The 22,237-nt window shown below is 45.0% G+C and overlaps 1 long non-coding RNA gene across 2 annotated transcripts; it reads left to right on the top strand.

Moving 5' to 3' along the window:
* The first annotated feature begins 8,710 nt into the window (after positions 1–8,710).
* LOC123380767 lies at positions 8,711–20,350 on the top strand. 2 transcript variants are annotated; one of them, XR_006586932.1, is made up of 4 exons: positions 8,711–9,005; positions 17,577–17,856; positions 20,100–20,208; positions 20,296–20,350. It is a non-coding gene; the product is annotated as an uncharacterized LOC123380767 (long non-coding RNA). The 2 variants fall into 2 exon arrangements; XR_006586931.1 differs by lacking the exon at positions 8,711–9,005 and having other exon boundaries at positions 14,056–17,856.
* Positions 20,351–22,237: the final 1,887 nt, after the last annotated feature.

Here is a 22,237-nt window from a genome sequence, read left to right as displayed (position 1 = left end):
TCCCAGGGTCATGAGATCAAGCCCTGAGTCGGGCTCCACGCTGAGTGTGGAGTCTGCTTAAGAGTCTCCCTCCGCCTCTCTCCTCTGCTCGCGTGCTCTCTCTCTCTCTAAAAAAAGAAAAACAAAAACACTAACATTTTCTTTATAAATGTTAAGATCACACAAGTGGCAGCACCTCAGCTCTCCATTCTCACACAAGCATATATGCACGTGTAAAGAGAAACGTGTAGTGTGGATTTACGAACAATTTCTTTTTAATGTTTATTTTTGAGAGAGACAGAGGCAGAGCATGAGTGGGGGAGGGGCAGAGAGAGAGGGAGACACAGAATCGGAAGCAGGCGCCAGGCTCGGAACTGTCGGCGCAGAGCCGGACGCAGGGCTCGAACTCACGAACCGTGAGATCATGACCTGAGCCGAAGTCAGACGCTCCACGGACTGCGCCACCAGGTGCCCCCATCCTGTGGATTTTTAAAAATGGGATCATGCTGTATAAATTACCCTGCCAATTGCTTACCTCTTGCTTCCACGCACCATGGACGTCCCTTCCGGAAGGTCAATATACGTGCTACCTCATTCTCTTTAAAGGTCATATAATATTTCACAGTCGAGATGGACACCCTTGTACAACCATCCCTCTAAGCTGTAGGCACCAAAGCTGTTTCTGGTCTGTGCTTGCTGGTCTGCTGCCTTAGAGATGCTATATTTAACATCCCTGTGTATATTCTTACTTACCAGTGCTTTCATTTTTTGTAGAACAGCTACATACGAGCGAGGTGGATCTGTAAAAGGACATATGTAGCTTTAGAAATCGGATACTGTTTCATGCTTTTCCCAAATGGGAGGCACCCCCGCTTCCGGGCAGGGTACCCCCCCGGCTCTTTTTGTGTATTCTCGAAAGCAGCAGCTATCATTAGTTTTCAATGATTTGTTTATTTATTTATTTATTTATTTGAGAGAGAGAGAAAGAGAGAGAGAGAGAGAGAACGCATGCGCACGTGAGCAGGGGAGGGGGAAGAGAGGGAGGGAGGGACGGAATCCCAAGCAGGCTCCTGGCTGTCAGTGCAGAGCCCAACTTGGGGCTTGAACTCAGAGCCATGCAATCATGACCTGAGCTGAAATCAAGACGCTTAAGCAAATGAAACACCGAGGAGGCCCTATTTTTCAATATTTGTCCACCCCACGACAAGGGGATATTGGTACGTGTCACTTTATTGTACATTTTCCTATCAGTGGAATTGAGCGTCTTCTATGAATACTGACTCTTGAAATTTCTTCTGTGGGAAGTCTATTCATTTCCTTTCACTACTTAATGAGTTTGCCCTTTTCCTATAAATCTGTGGAAGTTCTTTGAATAGTAGGCATATTAAACCTTTATCTACTGTAAGTATTGAAAGTATCTTTTCCAAGTATATATATGTGTGTGTGTATACACATATATATGTATATATACACACACATATATATGTATATACACACACATATATGTATATATACACACATATATATGTATACACACATATGTATACACACACATATATATGTATACACACATATATGTATATATACACACATATATATGTATATACACACACATATATGTATATACACACACATGTATATATACACACATATATGTATATATACACACATATGTATGTATATATATACACACATATATGTATATACACACACATATATGTATATATACACACATATATATGTATACACACATATATGTATATATACACACATATGTATGTATATACACACACATATATGTATACACACACATATATGTATATATACACACATATATATGTATACACACATATATGTATATATACACACATATATATGTATATACACACATATATGTATATATACACACATATATATGTATATATACACACATATATATGTATATACACATATATGTATATATACACACATATATATGTATATATACACACACATATATGTATATATACACACACACATATATACATATATATATGTATATATATGCTTGGAAAAGATACTTTCAATACTTATAGTAGATAAAGGTTTTTTTTTGTTTGTTTTTTTTTGTTTTTTTTTTTTTTTTTACTATTTTCTGAGTTTACTTCTTCTAACCTACAAAAACCTCCTAACCTACAAAAACAAATCAATCAGATTTGTTGTCTGGTCTTTTCTTTAAGGCTTCTAGGTCTCCTGTCTGGCTTAGAAAGAGCACCCATACTGTAAGATTATACAGAGATTCTCCTCACTTACACACTTTTGTTACCTGTATGTGATTTTTGATATTTGTTTTAAAGTATCTTCGGAATTTATTGTATCTCTTTGGAATTTCCTTCGGGGTATAGCATGAGGCGGAAGTTTAACTATGTTTTTCTTCTAGATACAGAGCTAATTATGCTAGCACCATTTATTATGAAAACAATTATTTTCTCCCTAAATTGAAACATCACCTTAGTTACATGTTAAGGGCTTGACGTCTCTTGAATTGATTTCTGGGCTCTAATCTCTTCCATCAGTCCCCTCAACTATCTGTGCCAGGAGCAAGCTTCATTAAATTACGGGAACTTTGGGGGGCGCCTGGGTGGCTCTGTCGGTTAAGCGTCCAACTTGGTCTCAGGTCATGATTTCACGGTCCGTGAGTTCGAGCTCCGCATCGGGCTCTATGCTGACAGCTCAGAGCCTGGAGCCCGCTTCAGATTCTGTGTCTCCCTCTCTCTCTGCCCCTTCCCTACTCTTGCTCTCTCTCTCAAAAATAAATAAAGATTAAAAAATGTCTTTAAATTACAGGAGCTTTGGGGGTCATCTCACTATCTGGTAAACAAGGAGAGACTCTCCCTCTTTTGTGAGCCGTTCTGGTGAGTCTCATTTATTGATGGTGTGATTTGGGGCAAGATGGGTCCATTGCTTTATCTGGAAAATTCAAGACCAGAACTCTGGCTTCCTCACAGCTTGGCTGTAGGAAGCCATCAGCATGTCCCTTTCTTACCCCTCCCTCGGGCACCTAGCATTTCACCCTGGGGTCAGCTGTCTTTGTCCTCTTCTCAGTCTCTCATTTCTCTGCAATAACCCTTCCTTTTTTGTTGTTGTTTTTCATGTTTACTTTTGAAAGAGCAAGTGAGCGGGGGAGAGGCAGAGAGAGCGAGGGAGACAGAATCTGAAGCCGGCTCCAGGCTCCGAGCTGCCAGCACACAGCCGGATACGGACCTCGAACCCCCCCCCCCCCCCCCCCCCCCGTCAGATCATGACCTGAGCTGAAATCGAGAGTCCGACACGTAACCGACTGAGCCACCCAGGCGCCCCTCGACAGACAATTAGAACTGGCAGAAAGGCAATTAATGAAGTAAGTGAAAGGCAGAACCGAAACCACGGCACCTATTGAAGACTAACGGATAACAGGTGGAGATTAGCAAGGGCATGTTTCTATTAATAACACCATCTATTAATAGCGATGGCCACCGACTGAGTTCATTATCGCTGGGTCCTCTGCTAAACGTGAAAAGAGCATTATCTCATTTGATCCTCTCCACAGGCCAAGGTGGGGGGGGGGGGCGAGGTTATGGGTCCCGTTTATCAGGGAAATTGTTCTGGGTGTGAACTAATCCGCACTGGTCCTCACGCTGGGGTGCAGGCTGTGCCCTCCCAGCACCTGTCGCCCGTGGTGTGAGGCTGCCTTTCTACAAAGCTGGAAAGACTGGCTTCAGTCCATGTGGAGATAATGCCTATGTGGAAGAAGAGAATATTTTTTCTAGCCGCCCCAGAATTGGCAACACAGGAGCCGGGACTTGAGACAGTGGCACCGCCCGTCTCCCCTCCTTCTCATCACCTTTTCAACCTGTGGCTCCTGGGGTCTCCCAGGAGTGAGAAACCAGTCTTTTATGGAGCCCTACAATTCCTAAAGGCTTGTCCCTCAGCCGTACAAAGCCAGGGCGGCCAAAGCTTTGAAATGACCAGGTCACCGCCTGCGGGGACTCAATTATGTTTTTTATTTCAAATTTTTAAAAAAATGTTCATTCATTTTTGAAAGACAGACAGAGACAGAGTGTGAGTGGGGGGGGGGGGAAGAGCAGGGAGAGAGGGAGACCCAGAATCCGAAGCAGGCTCCAGGCTCCGAGCTGTCAGCACAGAGCCCGATGCGGGGCTCGAACCCATGAGCCGCGAGGTCATGACCTGAGCCAAAGGGGGACGCTCAACCGACTCAGCCACCCAGGCGCCCCTTGATTATGTTTTTCAGACAAGAAACACCTTCCTTCTGAATATTTCCAGCGTCTCTTGTTACTTTTAGACTCTTGAAGCACCCATTGGCTGGAAAACACAGGAAAGCTCTTAGTCATTGCTGTTGTAACTACAGATACTCTTATTTTAATGAAACTGCACGTTCTTGGGAAGAGCATCTCGTTTCTGGATTTGTGTCAGCTGGCTCAGGCTCTGGTTGTATTTGGGCAAGCCTGGACAGATGGCCCTTTCTACAGATGCAAGGTGGCCTTGTTCACCTGGCCTGCAGGAATGAGGGGGGGGGGCGGTGGCAGAAGTGAACACACTGAAACAGGATTCAGATGACAGGAGGCTCACTTTCCTTCTTACAGAAGGTCTCCAGACACCTGCCCTCCGCCGGTGAAGCCTGCCTGTGGCCTCGATCCCTCCAGGCTAACCGATCAGTTGCGGTTTCCTTCTCCGGGGATCTCTTGCCTTCTTTGTAATTATCTCAAAAGCGCACCATTTCGTCTCGCCCGGTCACCACGGTCTTTTAAAGACATAACCTCTGCTGAGAACTCAGAGGTGCACACTGAGCAGCGTGGCTCATTTAGCTTGCAAAAATGCGTGCCTGAGATTTTACTGTTTATAGGTGTTTTGTAAATAGGAACTGTTTAAATGCTGCAGAGGAACTTTCTAGTCAAGTGAGCTCCTCTGGGAATCCCTTTGCAAGGCAAAGAACCCTTTTTTGATGTTGAAAACGTGAATTGATCTGTTTCAGAATGTGGTACGTAAGGTTTTCTCAGAGTGGCCCTGTGCACACGTGGGTAGAATTACAGTCACAATGCGAGATGACACCCGGCTGGCTGTCTCGGCTTCTTTCCCGCATTCTGCAGTAAAAAATGTCTTGTCTCCGCCCGGGTGGCAGGATTTGAATGTGAAGAATAAAATTCGCCGTGACATCAGATACACAATTGTGACAGCCCCCTGCTAATGTAGAAGATTTCATGTTAGGCTTTTAAGTCCTTCCCGGGGTTCGCTTTATCCTCTTATACAAGGAATGCTTCTCTTGACTCAATTAATCTGGAGGCGAATTTAAAGATACAATTTTCCTACCCGGACGTCAGCCGTGTGAGGACACCATGGGCTCTGGTGCTCGATGACATTTGACGCAACTTACATGGTAATCATGTATTTCCAAGAGGTGCTATTAAACCCAAGTGGATTAAAGACAGCTCCATATTTTAGAACCCTTTCCTCATTTTGGATGTTCATACTTTGCTTCATCATGAGGAAAGCCGCAACTCTGCTGAGCCATTGCTGAAGTGATAATGAATCAAATCCTAAAGCCGTATTTTTGTATCATTCCCCCCTTTGCCGTGTTCAGGCCTGACAGCCCAAGATGGCGCTGGGGACTCCGGCACTGGCTTGGCCGTATCCACCTGTGTGTGGCCGACGAAGCTCCTCACAGAGAGGGGCGGGTGAGGCGGCCCTGTGCGCACAACCTCCGGCACCCCTTCCCCGCACACGGCCACGGAGACCCATGCTCACAGCCAAACCCATCTGCACACACGTACACACGCAGCCTCCCCACCCTCAACAGGCACACAAACCAACATACGTTCTCCAACACACGCTCATACGTGCACAGAGCTCTCAACACACACACCTTTCAACGGACCCTCACATACACATACCCCAATGCACAGACATACAGACTAACACACATTTGTTCACAGCCCCTCCCCACCCCCCCACACCCCCACACACATACGGGCTCACAGACCAAAACACATTCCCCAACACATACACATACTCACACGCACCTCCTGCTCTGGTGGCCTCCAGCCTACCTAATCAAACCAAAATCTAAGCCTGTAGATGTCTCAACGTTTCAAAATTGACAGCTAAAGACAACCAATGACGAACAGCTCCCTCGGCTTTAAGTCATAGCCATTCAAGTAAGGTCCTTTCTTTGCTCCTGAAACTTCTCCCCGCAGGTCTTTCCGCTGACTCCTGTTGGCGGAGTGCTCCTGGTCACTTCCGGTTCGGGGCTGTCCGAGGTAAATCCATTTTTCAATTAAATACAAATTTTAATAGGCTTCAGTGTATCTTTTGATGACAGAGACGGACTAAGTGCAAGGCCCAGTCCTGGTGGGGTCAGGCCAACCCTGTCAGGTCATTTGCTGGGTCGAGAATGGTTCTAGGTCAAGGGTCTTCACATTTTTTGCTCATACACTGTTTAATACCTTTTCCCCATGACATTAATGTGGTCTTCATATATTTTTGAGTTGGCATCTGAAATGCTTCACATACATTCACAATAGCCACAGAGAAGAATGTGTAACATATTGTAAGTACTGACATTTTAAAATAAAACCGCTATATCGTCTTTTTTATTTATTTATTTTTTTAAAATTTTTTTTTTAACGTTTATTTATTTTTGAGACAGAGAGAGACAGAGCATGAACGGGGGAGGGTCAGAGAGAGGGAGACACAGAATCGGAAACAGGCTCCAGGCTCTGAGCTGTCAGCACAGAGCCCGACGCGGGGCTCGAACTCACGGACCGCGAGATCATGACCTGAGCCGAAGTCGGCCGCTTAACCGACTGAGCCACCCAGGCGCCCCTATATCGTCTTTTTTTAAAGGACTCCAGCGGAATCGTAGTAATTTGATAATTTCCAATATCCACTTTCATGGATACAAGACACATTTACCTCAATAGTTGGAAGTTTCACATTGTTCCCTTTTCTCTTTGAATAGCTATTTCCCAGTCATTCCTCCCAATCCTAATTTAATCCTAACCCTAAAACTCTAATCTAATTATAAAATCATTGTCTTTTGTTGACCATCCCATCTTAGCTCCCAGACAAATAGATGTAAGTTGAAATCTAAAAATGTTAACATCCTCGTGACCACAAAGCTGTATTTATTTAAACTTTTTTTTTTCTTTTCTGGATTGCATTCTCATTATAATTGATCAAAGCGATAATATAGAACACATTTAGATAAAAGATGAAACTAAAATTTGATTAAAACTCCTTCTCTTGGGGAGCCTGGGTGGCTTAGTTGGTAAGCGTCTGGCTTCGGCTCAGATCATGATCTCACCGTTTGTGGGTTCGAGCCCACGAGAGCCTGGACCCTGCTCTGTCTCCCTTTCTCTCTGCCCCTCCCCCACTCACACTCTGTCTCTGTCTCTCTCAAAAATAAATAAACATTAAAAAAATTAAAAAAAAATACTTCTCTTGCGGCTCCTGGGTGGCTCAGTTGGTTAAGCATCTGACTCTTGATTTTGGCTCAGGTCACGATCTCAGGGTGGTGAGATTGAGCCCTGCATCGGGCTCCTCACTGGATGTGAAGCCTCCTTGGGATTCTCTTCCCCTCTCCCTTTGCCCCTCCCCCCTCTAAAAAAATATATTTTTTTCTTAATGAAAGAGTAGATCTAAAAAATTATTAGTACAGATAGATGATCCCTATGTCAGAACGAGACACAGTTCAGCATAAATTCTTTCCTCTTTGTCCTCTTTACACCGGGGAAAAAGTAACAAACATTGGTCAAATGAATGGATGGGAATGAAACGTGGTTGCAAATTTCCCTCAATTCTTTGAATTCTTTCTGAGTTCCATGCCAATGATTAAGTGATAACCCAACACATCAAAAATTTTTAATGCTCTATGAGCATACAGGAGAAGATCCTTTTTCAACCGTGTAGGGAAAAAGAGAATTGCATGCTCTGCCCCTCCCCCACCCTGGCAAAAGTGTTAGTCACTCAACTGTCACAGACATTCCCTTAAATGGTCTCTGAGGTGACTGGGAAGTTTACGTCCTCTGGAAACAATGCGCCAAAACAAGATGGTGGAAGGATAGCTCTGTGTGGGGTGGTGAGAAAGGACAGCCCCCTCTCACCCCCCTTCTACAGGCACATTCGCAGGCAAATCAATTTTAGGGAAGAGTACTTATGGAAATTGAGGCTCTGAAAACAGATCACCCTAAGATGATTACGAGTCCGTGCCGTTCTCGGAAAGCCTTCCATTTCCTCTGGGAATATGCATACCGCCGTGCAAAGATTACTCCCGTAGGTTTTCTGTTTGCAGCGAGTGGGGATTAGTCAGAAAATAAGAGTCTAAATCTCTAAAATTGTTAATATAGACACGATTCCACCTTGACCTGGGGTGCTGTTTAAAGCAATAAAAATAATAGCTGTAATCTATTTAGCATACATATGGCTTTGCAGATTCTCTCTGAACATGTGTATCTCATATTGAGATATTTAGTCTTCTGCTGAGGGTGAAATGAAAATCCATAGCTTGAGTTGCCTGATGAACTGGTGGGGGTCCTGAGCCAGTGAAATTTGCGTCTTAACACTGACGTGGTATTATTTATCGCCACAGACCACTGAGGCCTGAGGACATTTGAATCACATTCACAACAGCCCTGCAAGAGGATGTTATGACTTCCTTTTTTTTTTTTTTTTTTTTTTTTTTTTGGATAAAAAAGCAGACGCTCAGAGAAGTCAAGTACTGTCCATAAGCACACAGCAAGTGAGTACTAAATTTGACATTTGGACTTCTAACGTCATAGGAGGCCATCTTAGAAGACCCTCTGAGTGGTTGAGTCTGGGACTCGCCGTTTGGGAGGTTACTCCACCCTGATTCGGCCACACCACTTCCTACTGCTGCTAAGCAAAGAGCTCACAACCACGTGAGGGAGTTCCGAATTTCAGTTTTACAACCCAGGGAGGACAGAACTGCAAAACAACTGATCTAAGATCACCTCACGACAGTCACAATAACGGTAACTTACAAAGTACTAATCGTTCACTCATTTTAGAGGTAGGACAGCATAGGGGCTAAGAATGGGAATCTGGTCATACGTCTAACGTTCAAACCTGAGACGCACCATTAACAAACTCTGTGACCTCGGATGAAGTATTTAACTTTTCCGTGTCTCAGTTTTCTTATTTTGATAAGCACTGATAGAACTGGCTTCATAAGACTATTGGGGAAATTAAATAAAGCAGGACAGGCGAAGTGCTTGGTAGAGTACCAGGAGGACACATAGAAAGCGCTCAGTAAATACAAGCGACTGCTAGGAACCATGTTGGAAGACCTTAAAAAATTACTTACTTTTTAAAAATTGTGGGAAAACGTACATGTAAAATTTTCTACTTTCGTTGTGTTTAAGGGTACAATTGAGTGGCGTTAAGTACAGTCACACTGTGATGCGTCCCTCACCACCATCCATCACCGGAATGTTTTCATCATTCCAAACTGAAACTCCGTCCCCGTGAAATAATAGCTCCCCATTCCCTCCTCCCCTGAACCCCTGGCAACCGCCATCCTACTTTCTGTTTCTGTGAATTTGCCTATTCAGTATTTGTTCTTTTGTGACTGGCTTACTTCCCTCAGCATAACGTCCTTAAGGTTCACCCATGTTATATAACATGTGTGAATTTCCTCTCTTTTTAAGGTTGAATAATATATATATATACACATATATATATGTGTGTGTGTGTGTGTGTGTGTGTATAGAAATAGAGGACCATATATATATATATATATATATATATATATATATATATTCTTCTTTTATTTCCTTCTCTATTTCTCATAACCTTGATTTACAGTCTATTGGGTCTGATGTTAGTATAGCCCGTCCCTGCTCTCTTTTATTTCCTATTTCCATAGAATCTCTTTTCCCATGCTTTCACTTTCAACTTATTTGCATATCTGAATCTAAAGTGAGTTTCTTATAGACAACATATAGTGGGGTCTTGTTTTTCAATCCATCCTAAAAATCTAACCAATCTCAGCTTTTGATTGGAGAGTTTAATCCATTTATACTTCAAGTAATTACTGAGAAGCAGAAGCTTCTGTCATTTTGCTATTTGTTTTCTATATACTTCATAGCTAATTTGTCGCTAATTTCATTTTTTTATTTTTAAATTTTTTTATTAAAAACTTTTTTTTAATGTTTATTTTTGAGAGAGAGAGAGAGAGAGAGCAGGAGCAGGGGAGGGTCAGAGAGAGAGGGAGACACAGAATCCGAAGCAGGCTCCAGGCTCTGAGCTGTCAGCACAGAGCCTGACATAGAGCTCGAACTCACAAACTGTGAAATCATGACCTGAGCCAAAGTCGGCTGCTCAACCAACTGAGCCACCCAGGCACCCCTCACTCATTTCTTGCATTAGTGTCTTTATTTGTGTTTAGTAATTTTTTGTATTAAAGCATTTTAATTCTCTTCTCATTCTGTTTATTTATAGCTATTTTTGTGTGTGCCTATGACTATCATGGTGATTGCATTTAACATCTTAAAATTATAACACTCTATTTTGAATTTATATCAGCTTAACTCAATAACATAAAGAAAAACTCTGCTGCTAGACACCTTTGACTCTATTTCAGTTGTTGTCACAAAATTGCCTCTTTATGCATTTTATGCCTTTCTGTCCAAAAAACAGACTAACCATTGTCTCTTTATGCATAGTCTCCTAAGTCATGTAGAAAACAAAAAGTGGAGTTACAAACCAAAGTTAAAGAAATAGTAGCTTTTATAATTGTCCATGTATTTACTTTTACCTGAGATCATTAAGCTTTGAGAACATCTACTGTCCTTCAGCCTGCAGAACTCCCTTTAGCATTTTTTTTTTTTCCAGGGCAGGTCTAGACATTATGAATTCTCTCCGTTTTAAGTTATCTGGGAATATCTTAACTCCTCTCATTTTTTGAAGGACAGTTTTGCTGAATATAGAATTCTCGGTTGGCAGTTTTTCTTTTCTTCAACTTTGAATCTATCAACTCGCTGTCTTCTGGCCTCCAAGATTTCTGATGAGAAATCTGGTGATAATATTACTAGGGATCCTTTGGATGTGATGAGTTGCTTCTCTCTTGCTGCTTTCCAGATCTTCTCTTTGTCTTTTGCTTTTGAAAGTCTGATTGCAGGGGCGCCTGGGTGGCGCAGTCGGTTAAGCGTCCGACTTCAGCCAGGTCACGATCTCGCGGTCCGTGAGTTCGAGCCCCGTGTCAGGCTCTGGGCTGATGGCTCGGAGCCTGGAGCCTGTTTCCGATTCTGTGTCTCCCTCTCTCTCTGCCCCTCCCCCGTTCATGCTCTGTCTCTCTCTGTCCCAAAAATAAATAAATGTTAAAAAAAAAAATGAAAGTCTGATTGCAATGTACCTCCACGTGGGTCTCTTTGAGTTTATCTTACTTGGAGTTCATTGTGCTTCTTGGGTGTTTATATGCATGGTTTTCATCAAATTTTGGATGTTTTGTTTATTTTTCAAATGAATACTCTGCCCCTCTTTTCTCTGTGTGCTTTCTAGGACTACCACAATGTGTATGTTCATCAGCTTAATGGTGTCCCATAGGTGCCTAGGCTCTGGTCACTTCCTTCAATCTTTCCTTTTTGTCTCTCAGATTCAATAACTCCGATTGTCCTAACTTCAAGTTCATTGATTTTCTGATTCTGCCAAATTGACTCCTGAATCACTCTAGTACATTTTTTTTTATTTTAGTTATTGTAGTTTTCAGTTCCAAGATGTGTTTTTTTGGTTTCTTTTCAATGTTTCCTATCTATTGATATTTCATCTTGTTCACGTGTCATGTTCTTGACTTTGTCCACGTGTGGCCTTAGCTCTTCGAGTATTTTGAAGACAGTTTTTAGGGTTTTTGTCCAGTAAATCCACCATCTGACCTTAGGGACAGTTTCTGTTGATTTATTTTTTTCCCTTGAATGGTTCACACTTTTCCGTTTTTTGGTTTGCCTTGTGATTTTTTTGTTGTTGCTGTTGTTGACAGTGGGACACTTGAGTCTTACAATGTGGTAATTCTGAAGATTCAATTCTCCCCATTTCCCGGGCTTTGCTGGTCGTTGTTGTTGTTGTAGGGTGTCTCTTTGCCATGGATATAAGCCTGAGGTGTAAATGTAAGGTCTTCTCAGGTCTTCTGAGTTTATGTTTTCCCCTGCTATACGTTGTGGCTTTGAATATCCTGGTCCTTAAATGTCTGTCTCTCAAAAGGGAGAAAAAGTGAAAAATGAAGGGAAAATGGTACTCCAGCCCTTTAAGTCCCCAGGAAGTCCCTTCAACAAGAGGGGGAGGGGCTTGCGACAATGGCCTCTCACCTATATGTCTGAACCTCCGCAGTCAGAAGTAGCAATCAGTGATCAGAGCACAGATTCCTGTTACTTGGAGAATAAGTTCCTTAGTGTCCAATATGGCTCTCACAAGCTGTGTGTGAGCTTCTTCTGGAATGTGGGCAGAGATGCTTGTCCCGGGGCTGGAGGTTGGAGGATGGGTAGCTGCCACTTTTCTAAGAGCTGAAATTGACTGAAATTAATTACCGTTTACTGTCCGAGCCTTCTCCTGGAAGTTGCAAACCTTCAGTAGTCTCTTGATATGGACTGAATTATGGTCTCCCAAAATTCATATGTTGAAGTCCTCACCCTCTTTTTGATTGTCTTTGGAGAAAGGGTCTTCAGGGAAATAATTAAGGTTAAAAGACATTGAAAGCGTGTGGCCCTTATCCAAAGGGACCGGTGTGCTTCCGGCAAAAGAAAGAGATACCAGAGCACTCTCTCTGTCTCTCTTTCTCTCTCTCCCTCTATTCCTACCATCCCCCTCTGCCATGTGACAACACAGCAGGAAGACAACCATCTACTAACCAGGAAGAAAAGTCTCCCCAGAGTCCCGAAACAGTCACATCAGACAGATTCTGCTGGTGCAATTTTTGTGTAGTTGGGGAGCTAGAGTCCTGGTGCTTCCTTCTCCACCATCTTTCCAAGAGCAATAAGGAGAAGATTTTTCAGTGGAACAGAAAAATTGCTGTTTTTCTTCGGTGAGAAACTATAGGTTATATAGCTTCACAAGGGGCAGAGCCTTGTGAGTTTTCCAGTTCTAGGCAGTTGCCCGTTTCATTGCCTTTGGGCTATTTTATGACTCTGAATTGTAGACAATTGCAGCAAAGTAAATAATTCTTGTTACTAGACATGCAAATAAATTCTGTCCAGTGAAGAGACAACCTGATTTCCCTTACCGCCCCTACCTCCCTCCATATGTTCTAGGATTATTGTATGTATATCTCAATTTTTTTCCTCTACAACAATTATATCCATTCATTACAAATCAGACTTCACATTCACTGAGCTCTTTGAAAAGAAGTTTAATCACTCTTCTTAAAAAATATTTTGTCTAAAAACGTCTTTTGGAACGGCACTGTTTTCTTTGTTTTGCATGCAGAGGAACGAGCACATTTTTGTGTCAGATGCTTATCATTGGGAACTCTCATCTGACCTTCTATATTTAAAAGTTACAAGTAACAAGTTAACAAGAGTCATTAAGTCTTCGCAATGTACGGAGAGTTTTCGTTAGTTCTAAAGCTTGCCTGAGGTTTTGTGATAAAGTACAGACCAGAAATTATGTCTTCAACAAAGACCATCTCAGTGACTCATGGAAAAGAAGCGTACCAGGTAGTTCAAACTACTGACTAGACCAGACTCTTGGGTACAGGCTTTTGAGCTGACATCACTTCAACAACTTTTAGGCTACGCCAGTAGGCTGAGTCAGGATTTCCAGAATATTTTAGTTGAGATGCATATGGCTTCATGAGAGTAATAGCCCAAGATTCAGCAGAACAACAGTGATTTCATAGGACTGAATGAATGGAGAGAAAAGTTTTTAAAAATTTTTTTTTAATGTTTATTTTTGAGAGCGAGAGAGTGTGTGTGAGCAGGAGAGGGGCAGAGACAGAGGGAGATACAGAATCGGAAGCAGGTCCCAGGCTCTGAGCTGTCAGCACAGAGCCTGACTCAGGGCTGGAACTCATGAACCTCAAGATCATGACCTGAGCCGAAGCTGATGCTTAACCGACTGAGCCACCCAAGCGCCCCTAGAGAGAAATTTTATTGTGATTATCTATCTTGGTGTTTTGTGTATTTGTTTTACTTTCTATTTTCTGCATATAAAAGGATGTTTTTTTCTCTTTCTTCTTAAGTGCTCTGTGTAATACACAACAATTTAGTAAATTACATTTTGGCAAAGCGAAATAAAACAAAGCGATCTTAAATTTTCGCTAATCTCACAGAATTCAGACACTAAGTAAGTCTCCTTACTGCTCTTGGAAATTTTAGATACTCTTACTGAGCATAGGCTCAGTAAGAAACTGTCTTCCTTTCAATCGTGATATAATTAAACAAATTGATGGTACAAAAAAGAGGTATGTGGAACATTGTATCTGAGAACAACGCTCGCTAAATCAGGTATAAAATTTGTGCTTTTCAAGACAATGTCTACAAAATCCTTTGAGAAAAACTGACCTAGTAGCTGGCTCCCAGGGGTCAGCCATGTTGGTGCCCTGGAAGGTTACCTCCTGATGGGTTAGGAGGCTTAGGATATTTGGGAGACTTCCAGAAAAGAATTGAAATGTATAGGACTCTGCAGGAGAAAGCTGGTGGAGTGGTGGGTATGGTTTTCTAGCCTCAGAAGAGCAGATAAGAAAAGTTCTTAAAATCCAAGCTGATCCCTCATGCAAAGTCCAGATGCAAGGCAATTTTGTGGCTAGTTCTGGATGCTTCAAAGCGCTCGCAAGAGGGCTATGGAGTAGTGGGCACTGTGGAAATAACCAAGCCAAACTCGATGGAAGCCTTATTTTGTGCTCAAGAATAATCTTGCTTTGAGATTAGTATGATTGCAGGGGACAGACACTGTCGGGAAAAAAATGTGATAGAATTTGAAGTGGCCAAAAATACTCTTGGATGTCCTCAATGGAAAACTAGTGTTTCATGTGTCACCTTCTGAGCTATCTGATTCTCTTGACAACTCTCATTGTCTCTGGGCTAGTTTACAACTCTGTACATTGTTGGTAAATGATAGCAAAGTAAATGTTCCTTGCCTGCAGGCACAGTGATAAATTCCGTGTGGTAGAAGCCAATGTATTTCCACTCTCAAGGAAAAAGGCGTACCTATTTGACTTGGAAATTCATTTCATGGCCTGTATTTCTGCTCCTGGAACTAGTGTAACCTCTTACGTATTCCCAAATGAATTAAACCTTAAAAAAATTAGCCATGGCTTTACTACAACTTCTACTGCTGCATTTATTTAGTGAACACTCTGTAAGCATTTGCTATTTGCTGGGCTCTGGGAATACCCAGTCTACACGGTCTTCTTCTCCGGGAGCCCACCGCTTAGGAAGAGAGGGAAAAGTAAACAGCGATGAGTGTCCAGTACTTAAGGTCTGTGATAGAAAAGGCTGCACCAAGGTCTAGGAGCACAGAGGAGGGCTGCATTCCACGCTGTCAGGGTGTGAGGGTGTGTCTGGAGAGGGGCAGGTGAGAAATGTCGTTGGGATACAGCCACCAGAATGTGGCATATTGATGGCTCCCGTTAGCAACTTAGAGTGTTCATACCCTTTCTCCTGAGAGTCTTGGCTGCTATTGGAATTTGCAAGGACAGTACCTTTGGGCTACTCGTTGACTGGTGCCCGGGGACATCGGCTGCTGTGATGGTCAGTTTCATGTGTTAACTTGACTGGGCCTCGGGGTGCCCAAACCTTTGGTCAGACATTGTTCTGGGTGTGTCTTTGAGGGTGTTTGGGGATAAGATTAAAATTTGGATCCGTGGACTGAGTAAAGCAGATGGTTCTCCCCAATGTGGGTGGGTCTCATCCCATCCCTTGAAGGCCTGAATAGAACAAAAAGGCTGACTCTTCTTCCAGAAGCGGGACCTCCTCCTGCCTGAGTGCTTTGAGCTGGGACTTGAGTTTTTTCCTGCTTTTGGGCTCATACCGAAAACATCTGCTCTCCTGGGTCCCTAGATTGCCAACAGCAGATCTTGGGACTTGTCAGTTTCTATAACTATGGGAGCCAACTCCTTATAATAAATCTCCTTCTGTATATACACTCTGCTCTGTTTCTCTGGAGAATTCCGAGTAATAGAGCTGCCTTGGTCCTGACTGGATCTCTCTCTTCTCTCCTTCCAGCCCCCACTCCCACCCCCAAATAGCCCTCCTCCTCTTTTTTTCCCTGATACACCGTAGACTAAACCGCAAACTGGAGTTCCTTTGTCACCGAGCAAACTCGTAATCCCAGTTTTCAAGTGTAATTTTTACAATATACAAACATTGCAATGAGGATGGGACAAAGCTACAGTCCACCTTAAGAGGAGCAGCTCTGGCTTCTAGACTTCCCTTGGACGTTACTTTGGATCCTGGCTGATGTGTGTTTCAGCTTGCTCATTCACTGTTGTGTCACTCTGGGTCCTCTCGAGAGAGTCCTTCCCAACGCTAGCCCTGCCGGATTTGCATTGTCCTCCTACCAGGTCGGGGTGATTTCCAGGGCCTCCCGGGACTTGTTCATGGATGTCTGATGACGTAGACCCCCTCTCTGTGCCAGGCCACTCTGGGGTCCTGCTTCTGCCCTCTGCCCGGTGTGGCCCACTAGCCACGGCTCCTTGCTTAGGGCAACTTTGCCTTCTTTTCCTCTCTTGCTAAGGCTTGGTCGTTCTCAAAAGAGTTGTCTCCCAAAGATGTTCACATCCTAATCCTCAGAACCTATGACTCTATAGGTTACCTGACAAAGGAGGATTAAGGTGGCAGATGGAATTAAGATTGCTGATCAGCTGACCCCTGGTGGGCCCAGTATAATCACAAGGCCCTTAAATGTGATACCGGAGACAGGAGAGAGCAGAGAAGGAGACGTGAAGGATACCACGGTGGTGTGATCTGGGAAGGATGAGGTCTAAAGTTACTGGCTTTGAGCATGAAGGAAGGGGTCACCAGCCAAGGAACATGGGCAGCTGGTAGAAGCTGGAAAAGGCAAAGAAATATGTTTCCCTGGAGTCTCCAGAAGGAGCACCTTGGTTTTAGTCCAGGGAGATTCGGTTCTGGCTGAATGGCAGAGTATAGCAAAGTCTGAGCTGGGTGCCAGAGAGCCCCGGGCGCCAGAGTACTTGAACTTAGCCCTGCTCTCTTGCTCTTGCCCCGTGTCTGCTGGAGCTCTGGGTGCCTCCCAGGTGTCCTTGCCTCCTCATGGTGCCACTGCTCTCCTGGCGTTCCCCACTCTCTGACGCTCAACTCTGCCCATCCTGGCCCAGGTCCTACGTCTACAGGTCCCCTGTAGTGAATAACCCGTTACCCCTACGAGGAGGAAATGGCCAGGCGAAGTAGGGGAAAGGCGAATTTTGGACATAAGTGTAAAGTCTGCTCTAGGTCACATCTGAGAGCTGCACTGTCCAGTTAAATATAAGTTAATATTCCTTCATCCACTTAATTAAAAACTAAGTCCTCTGTTGCACTAGCCGCCTTTCAAAGTCACATGTGGCCAGGGGTTACTGGGCTGGACAGTGCAGATCTAGGACCTTTCCCTCCCCACAGAAAGTTCTGTCGGGTGGTGCTGCCTCAACAGACCAACGGGTCCGCTGCTTTCTGAGCGGGGAAATTGAGGCACAGTGGACCAGGGCTTGGACTCCAGGCTCAGTGCTCTGATCAGTTCATCGTTCGAAGCCTCTGGCAGACGAGAATTCAGGCTGCACATTCCAGCGGCGAGAAGACGCCTAGAGTGAATAAATAATGCGATCGCCACGGTTTCGGAGGGAAAAGATCTCTAAATCCTTGAGATGATTGCAACGCAGTCCTGAAAGCTGATGGAGAGGGGGTAAGTCGTTTGTTTTTAATTAGTCTTCTCTTCTCTCTTTTCCTTTTCTTTCTTTCTTTCTTTCTTTCTTTCTTTCTTTCTTTCTTTCTTTTTTAAGAGGAAGAGAACCAGTGTCTGAGGCACAGAACAAGTGCAGAGGGCTCCGTGGCCGGGTCTGCAGAGGGGCTGGTCAGAGGGTCTGAGCCAAAGGAGGCCAGGGCTTTGATGCGCTCTGATTCCCTCCTGACAGCAAGCATGCTCTCTGACGGGTCTTCTGTTTGTCATGGCTGTACCACACTGACCCTTCACCCTCCCAGTCACCCGGACACCCCCCGCCCCTCTCTGGCACGCACGCATTGCCCACAAGGTATGCACGCCTTCCCTGTGGCTCCCCCGTTCCCGCTGCATGCTGGGTCCACTGGCTGCTCCCGGTGCCTGAGCCTCCAAAGCTGGGATAGTCAGCCGGGATACAAAGCTGGGATTCGAAGCGGGCTCCGCAACCCTCCCTGCCCCCGCCTTCCCGGAGGCTGTCCCCGACGGTCAGGATTTCAGAGAAACAGTGGGTATAAGTTGGCCAAGTACTGGAAGAGCCAGAACGAGCGAGTGAAGCACACCTTTCCCTCGCGCCATGGGCCAGCACTCGAGATGCAAACTGGGTAAGGCTCTCCCCGTTCTCGAGGGCTTCATCTCCTAACGCAGGAGAGAGAAGCATGGGCAGATGGTTACAGCTCACTGTGCTAGGGCTATGTTTATGTTCTTATTTTTAGTTTTTGTTTTAACATCGATCAATGTTTTGAGAGACAGAGCATGAGTGGGGGGAGGGGAAGAGAGAGAGGGAGACACAGAAGCCGAAGCAGGCTGCGGGCTCTGAGCTGTCAGCATAGAGCCCGACTCGAGGCTCGAACTCACGAACTGTGAGATGACGACCTGAGCCGACGTCGGACGCTCAACCGACGGAGCCACCCAGGCGCCCCCCAGGGCTACGTTTATTAACCAGCCACTCATTCCACCATCCAGCAGGTATCTTTGGAGCTCCTGCCATGTGCCCAACACCCTGTTAGGGCCTGTCACTTTGTTTTTAGAAATGTCTGCTTCCCTCTTTGAAGAGCTCACGTTACGAGGGAAGCAGATAGCATCTAAGCAGCTACCCCACGGTGCCTTGACTTGGGCGAGCACAGGGGCTACAGGAACCACAGGGACCAAGCGCTTAACCTACTTGGGAGGCTCAAATGTGCACAAGACACCATGGTGTCTCAAAGGGGAATCAATACTGCCCGGGAAGGGCACCAGGAAGGCTTCCCCGAGGAAAGGGGACTAGAGCCGGATCCTGGAGTATGAGGACAGGTTCTCCCAGCAGACAGGTTTGGAAGGAACAGCACGCACAAAGACAAGGAAGGGAGAAGCAGTGCGAAAGATGTCTGGGTGGGTGCAGTGGGGGGTGCTTTGGAGGGATAGGTTGGTATCAGATTGTGGAGGGCCTGATGTGCTGTTGTGGGCTGGATGTTTGTGTCTCCCCAAATTCACATGCTGAAGTCCTAACCCCCAGTGCAATGGTATTTGGAGGTGGCACTTTGGGGAGGTAATTAGGTTTAGATGAGGTCATGAGGGTGGGGCCCCATGATGGGATTAGTGGCTTTATAAGAAGAGGAAGAGAGAGATAGTCATTCTCTTTCTGCCACGTGAGGACATCTTTGAGACACGATGACAGCCCTCCCCAAGAACAGAATCTGCTGACCCCTTGATCTTGGACTTATAGCCTTTAGAACTGTGGGGAACAAATGTCTGTTGTTAAGCCCTCCAGCTTGTGGTATTTTCTTATGGGAGCCTGCGTAGAGTGAGTCATATACTTGATGAAAATTTTAATTTGAGTCAGGAGACAGATTTAAAGCATGAGAGTGGCATGAGGGACCTGCTCTTGGAACCACGCAGACATGGCTGGTGAAGAAGGGAGAGGAGCCTGGCTGTGGCTGGCCAAGGGCTGGGGATGTGTGGAAAGGGAGTTCTCTAGAAGCCCAGTCCCCAAGGCTAGGTGCCTTCTTGGACCTGGTGGTGAGAGAGAGGATCTGGGAGATGTTAGGATTCTTACAGGGGGCTGGTGTGGGATTAATAACACAGGAGAATGTCAAGGTCGTGGTTAAAAAGTCATCCACGGAGGAAGGGGATTGTCTTTGGGAGCACTGAGCATTTCAGTTTCGTCCAGTGTAAGTTCTATGGGATGTTTATTTGTTCAATATTTTTGTTCTCCTTTCCCTTTGAACCTTAAGGGCCAAGGATTGAGTTACTCCTGCCTTGTTTGCTTCTTGATACTTCCCTTTTCTTGCTCCAGTCCATTTCTCCCATCCACTCCTTCCATGGGCAGCCATGTTTCTTTTTGTAAGTATGGGTCTTGGGATCTTTTCTTTCTTTCTCTTTTTTTTTTTTTTAATTTTTTTTTTCAACGTTTATTTATTTTTGGGACAGAGAGAGACAGAGCATGAACGGGGGAGGGGCAGAGAGAGAGAGAGAGACACAGAATCGGAAACAGGCTCCAGGCTCCGAGCCATCAGCCCAGAGCCCAACGCGGGGCTCAAACTCACGGACCGCGAGATCGTGACCTGGCTGAAGTCGGACGCTTAACTGACTGCGCCACCCAGGCGCCCCTCTTTTTTTTTTTTTTTTTAAGTAGGTTCCACGCTGGGTGTGGAGCCCAATGCAAGAACTGAACTCACAACTCTGAGATCAAGGCTCGAGCTGAGATCAAGAAGTAGACGCTTAACCAACTGAGCCCCCCGCGTGCCCCTTCTCGCAGGCGTTTTAAAATTGATGTCCGGGACATCCCGTTCGCAAACTCACCTATTTCCTGCCTTTCACCAATGCCCCCTGTCCGGGTTGCTCAGAATGTTTCTTGCCTGTGTGACTCCATGAAACTCTCCCGTGGGCGGCAGAGGCCCGTGGCTGTCTCCAGGGTTACCACAGACAGTGCTGCGGGAACATTCTGCCAGCTCCTCCTGGACGAGTGAGGGTTTTGGTGGGTGCAGACTCAGCAGAATTACCCTTGCGGGGGGTCTCCAGTCCCCCCGCGTGCAGGAGGGAGCTTTGCCCTCACAAGCGACATGGACTCAGAACCGTCCACCTTCTCAACTCGAATGGCGGTCCAATGACAGGCGTGGAGTGGACACACATTGCCGTGTGTTTGTGTTTTTCTAATAACTGGTGCGTCGGAACACTTTTCATATGCCGGTTATGATTCTGGGTTTTCTTCTCTGTACCTTACTGGGGTTCCTGTCTCTTTTTGTTTATTCAAACTTACAAGGCCTTTTGCGTATTCTAGATATTAGTCCCTTGCTGACTGTAGCCGTTAGGAAAATAAATAACCTCTTAATCCGTCATCAACCTGTTTACGAGTGTCCTTTGTTGAACAAAGGGTTTAATTTTCATGTAACTAATCTGCCTCTGTCTTTTTGCCTGTGATTTGTACTCTTAAAGCCTTATTTGAGAAGTCTTGCCTCACTGGTAGGTAACAAAGGCAGGAATGTATATAACTTGATAGTTTTCCTATTAGCTTTATAGTTTTACTGTTTCCATGAAGGTCTTTAATCCATTCGGAATCCAGTCATTGTCATCAGGGCCAACAATTATACAGTGTGTACCGTGTTTCAGGCCTTGTTTCTTGTACTTTTAACTATCAACTCTCTTAAATTCCACAGCCACCATGGGGGAGGGACAACCTTTATTGTTATCATCTTTGTTGCAGATGAGGAAATGAAGTCCAGAGATGTTAAGCGTCCTTGGCCCAGGACCCACTGCGAGTAACGTGCTCTGTAAACAGCACTGCCTTCCTCAAAGAGCTCAGCAGCCCTCGGAGGGAGAGCCTTTTACATGCTGTCCTTGGTCCTAGATGGGGAGACATGACCTGTGCCTCGGTGCCCCTTGCGGAGTGTTGAAATTGGGGCAGATATCAAATAATCAAGCATGCGGTCAAATATAGATTCACGAATTATGACATAGTCCGTGAGGAGAACTATAGGCAAATGTCAAAGCCCAGCCTTGCCCGGGAGGTTGGGGAAAGCCTCCTTAAAGGAAGCTGAATAGAAATCTGGAAGGTTAAGGGACGTTAACTGTGCCAGGGCACATAGTGGGGAGTTTGGGGGACAAAGAAGCTTCTAGAAGAGAGGAGCCATGTGTACAAAAGTCCTGGGGGTGGGAACAACGTAAGCCCTGAAACGCAGCATTGTTGTGGGGCAAATTCCGTGAGGGTTGCAGGGCCTCACACGCTTGATAAGGAGTCTGGACTTTATTCCAGAAGTAGTGGAGGTCTCTGGCTAGTTAGGAGTGTGGCGACAAAACAGCTGGGGTGCGTGGAAAGGCCAGGCGGAGACCATTGCGGAAGTTCCAGGGAGGGAAGATGGCGGCTTGGGCTCGA

This window comes from Felis catus, chromosome D2 (assembly GCF_018350175.1).
Source record: "Felis catus isolate Fca126 chromosome D2, F.catus_Fca126_mat1.0, whole genome shotgun sequence".
Taxonomy (NCBI): domain Eukaryota; kingdom Metazoa; phylum Chordata; class Mammalia; order Carnivora; family Felidae; genus Felis; species Felis catus.
Note: the sequence above shows the minus strand (reverse complement) of the source record. Positions and strands in the feature narration are given on the sequence as shown.